General features: G+C 40.5%; 1 long non-coding RNA gene across 1 annotated transcript in view; it reads left to right on the top strand.

Moving 5' to 3' along the window:
- Positions 1 to 411: 411 nt before the first annotated feature.
- LOC310889461 overlaps positions 412 to 12323 on the top strand; it is a 29923-nt gene continuing 18011 nt past the window's right edge. Inside the window, exons 1-2 of the long non-coding RNA XR_014576573.1 lie at positions 412 to 2033; positions 11279 to 11414. This is a non-coding gene — a long non-coding RNA (uncharacterized lncRNA). The remainder of the gene's footprint in view (positions 2034 to 11278; positions 11415 to 12323) is intronic.

The raw sequence follows: 12323 nt of genomic DNA, 5'->3' as shown, positions 1-12323 counted from the left end.
CTTTTCATAGTACATCTATTTTAGTACATCCTTCTTAATTGCTCATTTCCTTAAAAGTGATACTGGAAGGCACTTCACTACTCTGGCTCTTTTGAACTTTAATCTAGTTGTACGTTGTAAGGAAGGCAACTACTGGCTCAGAATGGACCATCACAGTAATGTTAAGAAGTGCACTTGGTGGCAAACACTAAAAGGCAAGGTTCCCGGGTCTATTCCTGACTTTGTGACTTGAGCTGAAGCCCATTAAAGTCACTAAGGGCCTCTGACCTCACTAGAAATAGGAATGACAGGTTGGCCAGCCTCACCTTGATCCCTGGAATCTGCAATCCCTGGTTATGGAATAACTAATAAATAATAACTTATGGAATAATTAATCATGGCAAACATTTCCAGGCACATGAAGCACACAGATATCACTGGGAGTCACCAATATGGATTCAGCAAGAGAGGATTCACAAGCTGCAAAACAGGAGGTTTCATCTGTACAGAAGGAAACACTCATTTACTGTGAGGGTGAGTGACCAACCACTGACACAGGTTGCCCAGGGAGGTTATGCAGTCCCCCTTCCTGGAGACACTCAAAGGACATCTGAAAATGGTCACCTAGGTCAGCTAACTCTTGATGTCCCTGCTTGAGCAGGAGGGTTGGACCAGATGACCTCCAGAGATCCCTGCCAACCTCAACTGTGGTTCTCTGATTCTGTGAATTCTGACAGCCAGCATTCAATGACAAGCAAGAGACAAGCAGCTGGGTATCAGGAACTACGTAACTAAATCTGTTTGGGGCCTTAGTGTTGACCTGATTTTTTTATTTTTTAATTTTTTTTCCCGATGTTAAGACTATTCTGGACTAAGTGCATCGGTTCAATATTTCAGACATGGACAAAACGTGTGTTGGGAGACTCTCAGAAGCATCTAGAGGATTTATGATCAGCACATAAGGTCTTCTGGAAGTCAATAGGGCTTCTGCCCCTAAATCTTTCAGCTAATTTTTAAACTCACTACTGTAAACTGTAAATGGCCAGGGTGGAAGGAAGGAGCTTCTTGGCAGGTGTGTTAGGAAGTCAACAATTATGCCACTGAGCGGGAGAAGCTGCATTGATCTTCTGCACACAGAAACCTCTGCATATTTTGCAACTGTTTTATTGCAGATTGTATCTCAGGAATTCTTTCAGTGGTGACCCACTGACCCTGTTAATTATTCAAGAAGTTACATGACTGATGAAGACTGTATTTCTTTGATTGCTGTTACTTGCAAATTCCCCAAAGTCAGCCTCTGTTGAGACATAAGTTACCTGTCTCTTCTGTGTGAGCACCTGTGCTATGGTCATGTCCATGCTCATTGTAAGTAGAACCCAGAATGGCTATTATACATACTGTTTCATGGAGAAAAACAATTTCTGGGCTTAAAATTCATCTGCAACACAGCTTGTGGCAATCTCAGATGACTGACTGCAGGTGAGACAATCACACACAACTGTGGGTTAACTTGTGTCAGAACAGCCAGTGCAATATTACTGTCTGGGGTAGTAAAGACAAAAATCTTCTGAACCAAATCATCCGTAGTGAGTTTAAAGCTGCACTTAGCTTTCATTTAATTTGGAGCTACATTTTCTTCTCTGTTTTTCAAATCATTTTTATTAATTCAATTTCTCTTCATCACAGGTATGTTCAGAAGTGGTTCTTCAGCACAGGCAGTAACTAGCTGTTCTTCCTGAGCCTGGATAAACCCATTGTGATCACAATGACCTGTGTAGTTCAATTGAATAAGAACAAGCTTTATAATGAAGTAAGCCACAAGAAGACTTCAGGTCCATTTGAAATAGAGAAAAACTATTTAACAGTCCTTCCTTTTTAATTCCTAGAAATGAGCTATTTTCTCCATTTCACAAGACTGTTATTTACACATTGGGACAGGCTGACCTTTATTGAGCAATGATTCATGTTTTAAGGACATAAAAAAGTAATTTTGAAACTGTAAAAAAGCAGAAGATGAGTTACAAGTCTTTAAAGTTCCCACAACAGGTTTCTAGGTAAGTGAACTCTACATCAGGATAAGTATGTCTGTTTTGTTATAAAAAAGCTGCAGTACAGCCCTCTCATACAAATCATGCGGTAGAAAATGTGTTGGCATAGTCATATTTGTCATAGATTGTTAGATCAGGGTAGGGGTTTTACAGGTAACTCATACTAAGGCTGAAAAGTGGGGGTCGAGGAAATTCTAAGTATGGTGGAAGAAGAGAGAAGAATTGTTATTACCACTCAGAACAATTAACTATTGATCAACTTTATAAAATCTTTTTATCTCCCTGAGGATTTTTCTTCACATTTGTGGGCTTTGTACTGAGATGGAAAATGTTTTGAGAAAATATGCTATAAATGTATGAGGATTTTTTGCTTTTCTAACTACTTGTGGACTCATCTATTTTTTATTGTACAAGAAATCTTATGACAGTAATTTTTGAATCTATGAATTTGCTCAAAGTTTCTAACTAGAGTTTATAAAATGAGAGACTAAAATCAGTTTCCTTTATCTTGGATCTTGAACAAAATTCCCTCTGGTATGGTCTCCTGACAGAAGTTTCGTGATGAAGGTAAAAGATGAATTTGTTTAAAGAATTGGTCTGTTGGGAGTTTGGATGACTTGCAGACATTAGAAGAGAAGACAGGCAAATTGGAATTAGGTTTTGGAGGCAAATGCAGAAGAAAATATAGGAGGAATTAGGAATGAATAAACCACAGTGATATGGCTGACCGTATTATGTAGGTTCTGCCGCAATGCATGGGAAAGGTTTCCTGTCTCTTTATTTCCATTTCTGTAAATCAAATCAAAATCAGAAGGAAAGCATACCTGGGATTTACACTTTCTTTAATGCTAAAATTTCTTGAGATATTCCACTTAGTATTTTAAGTATTTCTCTATTATCATTCATACTATATTTCCTTTAAAGAAATGGGTGATAAGGGAAATAGGTAACTCCAATGTTAACTTGAAAGAAAGCTGAAATTTCACATTAGCTGAAAACTATGATGAATTTTATTTGTACAAGCATTGCGTTTAGGGTCTGCGCTTTTACAGCAATAGAGGTCATTTGTTAAGACCAGGGCCTAGTGGTTGACTCACAGCAGGTATAGTAATGCCTTAAATACTGTAACAAAAGAATGATGGTTCATTGCTTACATGAGACTGGTTGCTAGGAACTTTTAAGAGCATCTTAAATAGAGATCATGATTGTGTCTGAAGGTAAACTAATTCTGAGCAGTTCAAAATTCAGTAGTGTTCAGATGTCAAATTATTGTCAACCATTAGAGATTTCCTCTGGGTTCTGTCATCTACGCATTTTCTTCTTCCGTTACAGGAAAAGCTCTGAGCAAAGATATCTGAAAAACACAAAGAATGCTGACACCATCCAAAATAGTCACCATTTTCTTAATTTGGCAGGGTAGTCTAGGACAGCCTGAGGTCTCATGCTCTGTAGGAGGAGCACATCCAAGACCTTTCATGCCCCTGGTCCCTTTTTCATCCCACTGACTCCATTTCTCCTCCCCAATATACATCCACATCTGCCAAATCCTCTGTGTATATACATTATACCCTCACTTCCTTCAGATGTCTGTGGCACCTTTCTTGTATTTCTACATCCCCTGCTCTGCATATAGGATGTCCAGTTGCTGCCCATGTCTCCAGGATTAGAACAAGAATGTGGAACAAAAAGAGAAGAGCTCGTGTTTGTGCTTTGCATGTAGCCTGCACATGGAAATGCCCATCATCTCTTCCAAATACAGTGAAATGAATCGATCTACTTATCTCAGAGTTAGATGATCTTCTTCCCATGCTTATTTTCAGGAGAATCAGGGAGCTCATTTCAGATGTTTTCTCATGGCATCTAATATTGCTGCACATTGTAGCAGCTTTATAGAAATACTGTGAGGACATACAGGAAGAGCAAAACCAAGAAATATTATTCATTTCCATCAGTCTGCATGTTTGTGGCACTAAAAATGGCAAATTCTGTGGCCTTTGTAGGGATGAAAAGTGGAATTAGTGAGAACTCACTTCCTACAGATTTCTGTCCCTTTCCTTCTCCAGTTCTCCTCATGTCCCCAGGACCCAATCCCCAGGAAAGTGTTAGGTCTTTCCCACACTCCTAGACCTTCTTACCTGCCCCATCACCTCCATTTCCTCCCAGAGCACCCCCAGCTACTTCGCGTCCTCCCACTGCACCACATTGTAACTTCTCAATTTTCTTACCATGTCCCTTACTGATTTGCCTAATGATGGTTTGAAAACCACTCCACAGATAGGCAGTACCTATGTACATGAATGATTAGTCAGTGGTTGGTGTTGTTTTGTTGTTGTTTTTAAATTCTGTTCATTTGGGAAGAATGTGTAAGAACTTAATGGACCTATGCACCTTTTTAAACCTTGGATGAACTTGGTATATGGAATTGAAAAAGAGTTAGAAGAGGACTTAAGGGGGCAAACAGACTATATGAAGTGGAGGTTTTCTAAAGCACAAGGGAATTTAGAAGCACTGTCTCCTTGTGGCGAACTATACATAAAAAGCCCAGACATTTGCCAGAATGAAATGTTGACTAGGGTAGTTAGTTTATTTTTAGACATTTTTACTCCAGTAAAAGTAAGTTCCATGGATACTGTTAGGCTATAATGGTCTGGCAGATACAATTTCTTTTATTCAGGATGGGTAGAAACAAAACAGGCACTGGCAATCTTTCATATTCTGCCATAGAAATTTTCTACAGTAGGAAATCTTACCTGTATTTCTATGCTGGCAAACCCTTTCTGGTATATGACTGTGTTCCCAAGTGTTTTCAGTATTTCTAGAACATTCCCTGTCTCTGTTTTTAGTATCATCTCAGGCCTCTGTGAAAGCATCAATGATCAATTGCTGTGGCTTCTAAGTTTCATTTTCAAGATCAAATATTTCACTAAGACAAGCCTGGTATCACAAGTAATAATAAGTTTTCAGAAACAGCAGCTCTTAGACGGGTGTGTGGGATTTACAGAGAACAAATTGCTGGGGAGCTGCTGAGACTGGAGCAAAGAAGGTGGCCAGGAAAATAACTGAGTATCATTTCTTGCATCTGCCAATTCCTTCAAAAACATCCTCAAAAACATAGTGTCATATGGTGATTACATCAGAGAGTCCCTGTTCATTAGCATTTATCTTATAAGGGTTAGCTCATAAGTATAACTGTATAAGAAAAGTCATCTTTTTAAGCATATTTAATACAAATTTTAAGATTTTGTTTAGATTACATATCTGCATGCACTCTGCACAGAAAGGCACTTTATAATTTTCAAAGAATTTTTGCAGTGTCATTAGTTTATAGTTAATCTGTCAGCAAAAGTCAACATCTGGTGCTTTCCTTAAAACCCCATCTGTGTGGAACATTATTGCTTGTAGTTGAGGGCTTGAAAAGCCCACAGACCAGGAAGCTGGCATAAATACACCTTGTTGTTGTTTTATGTCACGATTTTTTTAAGCATTTCTTCTTATGAGTAGGAGGGCACAGACAGGCTTTTTCTCTTGGATCAGTTGGTGGGCAATAGCGCTTTGGGCTTGTTCACTCTGTCTGATTGACATATTTGAATGCTGCCCGGTGGGTTTCCATAACAGTACCATTCATAACTACCCATTCAGGCTGACCTGTTAAGTTTTCTTGATACAAAAGGAAACCGTGGAGACCGGACCATTCCTGCTCCTTCGTTTAGCAGAGTAGTTCTTTCTTGGGGACTAAATAAATGGCTAGCAAGTCTAATGGGAAACCTTAAAAGCTATTAGGTTGCAAGCCAATATCTGATAACGGGAGTACCAATAGATTATTTATAGTCTGATGGTTTCAGACTACGTTTGTGGTAGTGTCTTGGCATTGATCTTAGTGTGCAGTTGCAAAACACATTAGCAAAGGATTCATTGTTTAAACATCCATTAAAGGCCAATGAAATATTTCACCAATTAATGTGAACCTTGGTCAAAGTATGTCTTTGGAACAAACACAGCCCAATGTCTTCCTAGAGGAAGAGGTCTATGTAGCAAAGGATGGGCAGGCTTATGGTTGCTGGAGAACGAGAGCTTGGGATGTAATACCACCCTCCGACAGCACTTGTGCCACATACCTGTGAGCTGTGTTCATAAACGTGCATGACCTTATCTGCTCTGGTAGAGAAAAATGCATCCCCGTTCTGAACAAAGAAAGAGCTGAACTGGTCAGAAATGTTTATCAGGAAATTATTATCTCTTCTGTATTCCACTAACAACAGCATGAAATTTAATTAAATATTTTTTTCTGGAAATCATTCTTCTAAAAACCGATTTAATGCACAAACATTTTCAGACTACTCTTTTTACAGCTATTCAAAATTTTCAGTCTCTCTGACCACTTTTAATTTATTTTTATAAATCTGACCCTAGTTCCCAAATCCAGGGACTTAGACCACCAGACCAATTTGTCTGTTGATGTGGCATGGAAGGAAGCATTTTGTGTCTTACAGTATTAAGCACAGGACTGAACATTATTATTTTTAAGATTCTTAGCATTTCTTATTGCATTTTTATTGCAATATCTTAAACAATTGCTGGTTATACCACCCGGCTAACTAAATTTGATGTGCTGCTCCCCAGTGAAAGCTGGGACACGTCTCAGTTCAGGCAGATATCACAGCGCATTTGGTCTTGACATCTATTAGTGGCATTATAGCTGAATATTATTTATTATGGGTCATAATGGTAGGATTCTTGCTGTCCCCTAGTGGCTAGTTCATTTTCTGAGTTCTGTATGTCCATTACAATTTCTGTCATCCTATCATGAATTATAAACTGGCTTGCAGTTTGATTTACACCATGAACCAAACACAACCTTTAAAAGTCCATTAAAATATTTTCCAGCATAGAAACTGGCCTCCTGATAACAGCCTCATGAAATAATCACCTATTGCATCTGTGCAGCTTAACTAGTCAAGAGCATTCCAGAGACTGAAAAAAAAAAAAAAAAAGCTTAAGGTGAAAGAAAGAAATTGTCAAACGTGATTTTATTGAGGCAGTTAGTGATGTTTTGACAGCGTGCTCAATTTACCTAACCTGCTGATACAGTGAAATACACCAGACAGTGCTTTGAGGGGTCAGGAGCGGCACAGAGCAATTGCCATTCCTCTGCATCCTAATATCAGGCACAGCTCCTACACCTAGCCCCTGTTACCTGATGGTTTGGAAACATTTACACCAACATAGCTGAACAGATGCCAACATTGCCTTGCATGCAGCACGGAGACTGCAATGATTTCGTGAGATGAAATTAGAAGGAGCTTTCTGAGTAAGCTTCATGTCACATTACTGGTCCCAAACTACAGGATGAGTCCTCCTGCTGCTGCAGTGAGAGCAGGGCCCTGCCCAGCTTCAGCAGAAGCAGACTAAGGATGTGGATAATATGTGGAGTCTGGAAGATGACTGCAGTACAGAAATCGCTGTTGAAATGTGGTTCATAGAATCGTAGAATCATGGAATATCCCGAGTTGGAAGGGACCCATAAGGATCATCAAGTCCAACTCCTGGCACCGCACAGGTCTACCCAAAAGTTTAGACCATGTGACTAAGTGCACAGTCCAATTGCTTCTTAAATTCAGACAGGCTTGGTGCAGTGACTGCTTCACTGGGGAGCCTGTTCCAGTGTGCGACCACCCTCTCGGTGAAGAACCTCTTCCTGATGTGCAGCCTGAACCTCCCCTGCCTCAGCTTAACACCATTCCTGTGGGTCCTGTCACTGGTGATTACGGAGAACAGGTCACCTGCCTCTCCACTCCCCCTCACGAGGAAGTTGTAGACTGCGATGAGGTCCCCCCTCAGCCTCCTCTTCTCCAGGCTGAACAGGCCCAGTGCCCTCAGCCGCTCCTCATATGTCTTCCCCTCTAGGCCCTTCACCATCTTCATCGCCCTCCTCTGGACACTCTCCAACAGTTTCATGTCCTTTTTGTACTGTGGTGCCCAGAACTAAACACAGTACTCGAGGTGAGGCCGCACCAGCACAGAGAAAATCATTTCAAAATGCTTATGTAGAACGAAGAAGTCCTACAAGACTCTGTAGAGTGAATCTGGGAGGAGTATGGAGTAGACCTCCTGTCTTTGCATGTTTCTTCTCAATCAGTTAATTGTAAGAATAACGAACACTCTACAGTGAAAAAGTTTCTTGATACCTCTACCCTGCATAAGTATCCTTTGAGGATCCTCAAATGTTTCTCAGGACTTCTGGCCTTTAGAAAGCACCCATAATATTCTGCTACACTTCCTCCAGTCAGGGGAGTGTTTCCAGGACTTAAAATATGCCTTGTTGGAGCTTCATTTCATGAGTGGAGATGGGAGTCTGCTAGGGCAGCTTTTCCTGTTAAGCTTACAGAGTAGAGCTTGGAGCCAGAGTCTCTCATGAGCTCTGCTCTGAGAAGCTGGAAGTAGTGAGTGCTGCCAACACTCAACATTTCAATGCAGGCCTGGCACTGTCTGGTGTTTTTCATGATGTCCTCACCTCCTGACATCACATTGCACTGTTGGCCAGCACTGAAGAGAGCTGGCATCCATGCCCATGGACACGTAGGGCATCAAGGCCAGTAGGTGGCTCCACGTTGGTGAGAACTGAACTGGGACAATGAAGACTCACTGGATTTTATAGTCCCCTGGGAGTACACTTCTTTCTAGATGGTGAAAGGACCTCTTATCTCATACTCAACCCTGGACTCACGCTGGTCCCACAAGTTGGCATGGTGATTATGCATCAGGCATGTTCACCTGTGTCCAAAATTTGGAGCATAGGGAGGAGGATCTGATTGTTTTTCTCCTTAGCTTTGAATGGATTAAGCTGTGTGTTCAGGAATGAGAGTGTAGGTGGAATGAAGAAAGGTGTTTGGCTATGTGAGGGCATGTGAAGAATCTGGCCAGCAGCACAGCAGCGGGAGCAAACAGAGCAAAGATGGAAAATGTAAACAATTTGGCAGTTTTCACCTATTTGCTTGAGGTTAGAACACGTGACATAGGAGGGGGCTGAGAGATCTAGATTTCTTCATACTCAGAAAGACCAGGCTAAGGGGACGCCTTCTTCCTGTGTTTAGCTACCTAAATGGGACCATGTGGGGACTTTTCTTGGGGGTGCACAGTGACGGGACAACAGGTAATGGACAGAAGTTAGGTATGGGAAATTCTGATTAGGTGTAATGAAAAAAATTCCACCACAAGGGTGGTCAAGCACTGGGACAGATTGTCAACAGAGGGCTTAGAGTCACCATCCTTGGAGCCTTGCAAATAGGCGTGTCATATATGTTATATTTTCTCATATGAAAATTTTCAGATTTTCATATGAACAATACATTATTAGTGGAAAGTCTTTGCTGACACTTTCAAAGGAACTTAAATTGTATTCAAGTTCAGTGGAAGTTGTACCCGAATCTCTGTGAAGCTTCCCTGAAAACAGGGCTAGTTTTGCAAAGAGGTTCTAGTTTAAATGATAGTACTGGCACAAAAGGGAGTTAACTATAGGCTTCCCACATCAATGTAAGTCCTGTTTATTTTAATGAAAGTCCTATGTAATTATTAAACCAATATGCATATTGATGTAAATTGGTATAAAATGCCCAGTCAGGAGGGGAGTGGTGGGGGCCATAATTTGGGCTGGGAGGCCCCGTGTCTTCCCTGTACCTCCACATTGCTCAGCGCAGAGGGCCCTGACAAGCCTGTGCAGGTGCAGTTGTTCTCGTTAGTGCTGTGTGTTGCAATACTGGAGCTTGCATATGAATGTGATACATATAATATTTAACAGATGTCTGCTGTGAATGCTTTTTTCATACAATTCCCATTTTTGCAGTTGGTTCTTTGTTACAGACCCTAGTTATTTTTTTGTTGTTGCTGTTATTTCTTAGCATCAAAAATGAACTTTGTGCAAGCTGGCTATAAAATTTTCCATCTGCTAGCCACATCAATAATAAACAACAAACTCATTTGTGCTTTAATTTTCCTACAACAGCACAGGGGAAAAAAAAAAAAAAAAAGGAAAAAAAATGCTTTGCTCATTTACCCACTGCTCTGTTGTTGATACAGAGCCAAATGCAGACCTTAGTTTTAAGTCAATGGAGCTATTGCGTGGATGCATTTGAGCATATTGAACAAATCACACAAAACAATCTCTTATTTTGTTTGCACATTTGCACGTGGTGTAAGGAGCAATACAACAGAATAACAGATGCTTCTGTATTCTTTTTTTTTTTTTTTCAGTAAGTCTTCAACCAAGCAGTGAAACTATTTTTACAGCACTAAAACCCAGTGCAACTAACATATTCATAATGGATTTTTACGATCCACTCTTGTATCCCCAGTGGCTCATTTGCAGAGCTTAATGCAATTTTCCAAAAGCTGAAAAATGTAATTCAGAGCAGCTTCCTGGTCTAAAATCACATTGATTCACTAATTCACTGTTTATAGCTTCTTGTTGCAGACAAGGGAGATTCTTTCAGACAAGACATTTCTTGGTAAGTAAAATATAAACCAGCTAAAGACCCCAATTCTTTAGCTGAAATAATCACAGAAGTGTTTAACTACAACTGCAATGAGCTTCAAGCACATTTTAAAACTAAGCATATGCTTAAATATTCTTACAGAACAAAGAGGCATTTCCAAATGAGCACCAAAGAAAGCTGAGAGGGGCTTGTCTACTTTGAAACCGAAGGAGACAAACTACAATGCACCTGAATTGGATCATGTTTAACTATTCAGTGAAAACTTTCAGAAGTAAAATGGCTGTAGTTTTCCATGTCTTGAGCTTTCCTGAGTGTCCCAAGGCAAACGTGGGCCAAGTCCCTGGTTATAATCTTTCCAACAAGTTAGCAAAGGGGGAATGAAGCATCTAAATTAATTATGAGAACAGAAGCCAAGAATGTCTACTGTACACACAAAAAAAAACAGCAGAAAAAAATACAGTGCATGTAATACAGAAGTGACCATGAGAACAACAGACTATCTGTTTAACTCATCCAAAAATGCTCAGTCAGGGGACACTAAACATCCATGAAATACAGGTGTGTTTTGCAAAGCCTGTTCTAATGCTCAGGTTAAAAAAAAAAAAATCCTCAAATGAGGATTGTATGTATTTTAAAGGCAATTGTGAATTAAAATTCTGAGACTTTTGTAAAAAAAATAAAAATGTTAGTGTTTAATAGTCATGGAGATAAAATTATAGTTTTCTTCAAACAAGACTAAAGCTTGCGATTTTTCCTCTTTAGGTGAAACAACACACAGTCCTTCCTCCAGAGCCTGAATGCTGCTGGGAAAAGAAAGCTGCGGGGCTCTGCTTACCCCAGGCCCAGGATTTACATCCAGTCCTGCCACTGCATTTCCTGGAGCAGTCCAATGACTTTGGTAGGATTGGTAAATTATTCAAGCATGTTTTTCTCTCAGATAAACATCACTTTAATTTTTTTTTGACAGCTGGAAAAGCAAGTCTTAGAGAGATCAGAAGGCTTAGGTAGTGACATCTGAAATCTAGCTGAACCCTTGTCTGCTGTCTAAGCCTGCCAGCACCTGAGACTTTGAAATTTAAATTGCTCTGATTCCTGATGGACTTCTCCCCAGGCATGTCCAGAAGCACTCAGCTCCTGCTGCTGCATGGATCAGCTTGTACATCAAGCCTTAAGCTGTCAGGATTCACAAACCTGCTGTTTCCTCACCCCACCTTTTTAAGGAGCATTTCTCATGTGTGCCTGAAGACACCTGCTTCATCACCTTCCAGGTAAAATGCAGGTTCTTCCTGCTGGAGCAAGGTGGGGCAACACCTCTTCCTCATCGCTAGATGTGGGAGATTTGGTCTTAGTTCCCTCATTTGCTTGGTAGCTTTGCTCTACTCACTAAGCCAGAGGCTCTTTGGCTTGAAGCATAAGTTCAGGAAAATGCACCAGCTCTCCACGTGAAGCCATGCCAGAGCCAAAAAAAAATAAATTAGATGAAGACTGATGTAGGCTGAGAGCAGGAGCTTGACTACAGCCAAGTGGTTTGGGATCTTCTCCTGGAATGGCCATCAATACTCCAAGGCCTGCTTCTGCGTTTTTAATATCACATTTCCAGCTGACTACCCTAACCTTAAATTTTAGAGTAGCCTGTGACAGAATTATTGCTTAAGTTAAAAAGGAATAGAAAACCAGCTTCTGTCCTGAAAAACATCCTGTAGTAGGTATTTAGGGCACTTTTTGGAGAGATGTTTGTTGTAGTACCCTCAAGAAAAAGAGAGAATAGGAGTCAAGTCGTCTGCAGCCTGTGTAGTGGCTATTTCGC

This window comes from Anser anser (genome assembly GCF_964211835.1).
Source record: "Anser anser genome assembly, chromosome: Z".
Lineage (NCBI taxonomy): Eukaryota > Metazoa > Chordata > Aves > Anseriformes > Anatidae > Anser > Anser anser.
Note: the sequence above shows the minus strand (reverse complement) of the source record. Positions and strands in the feature narration are given on the sequence as shown.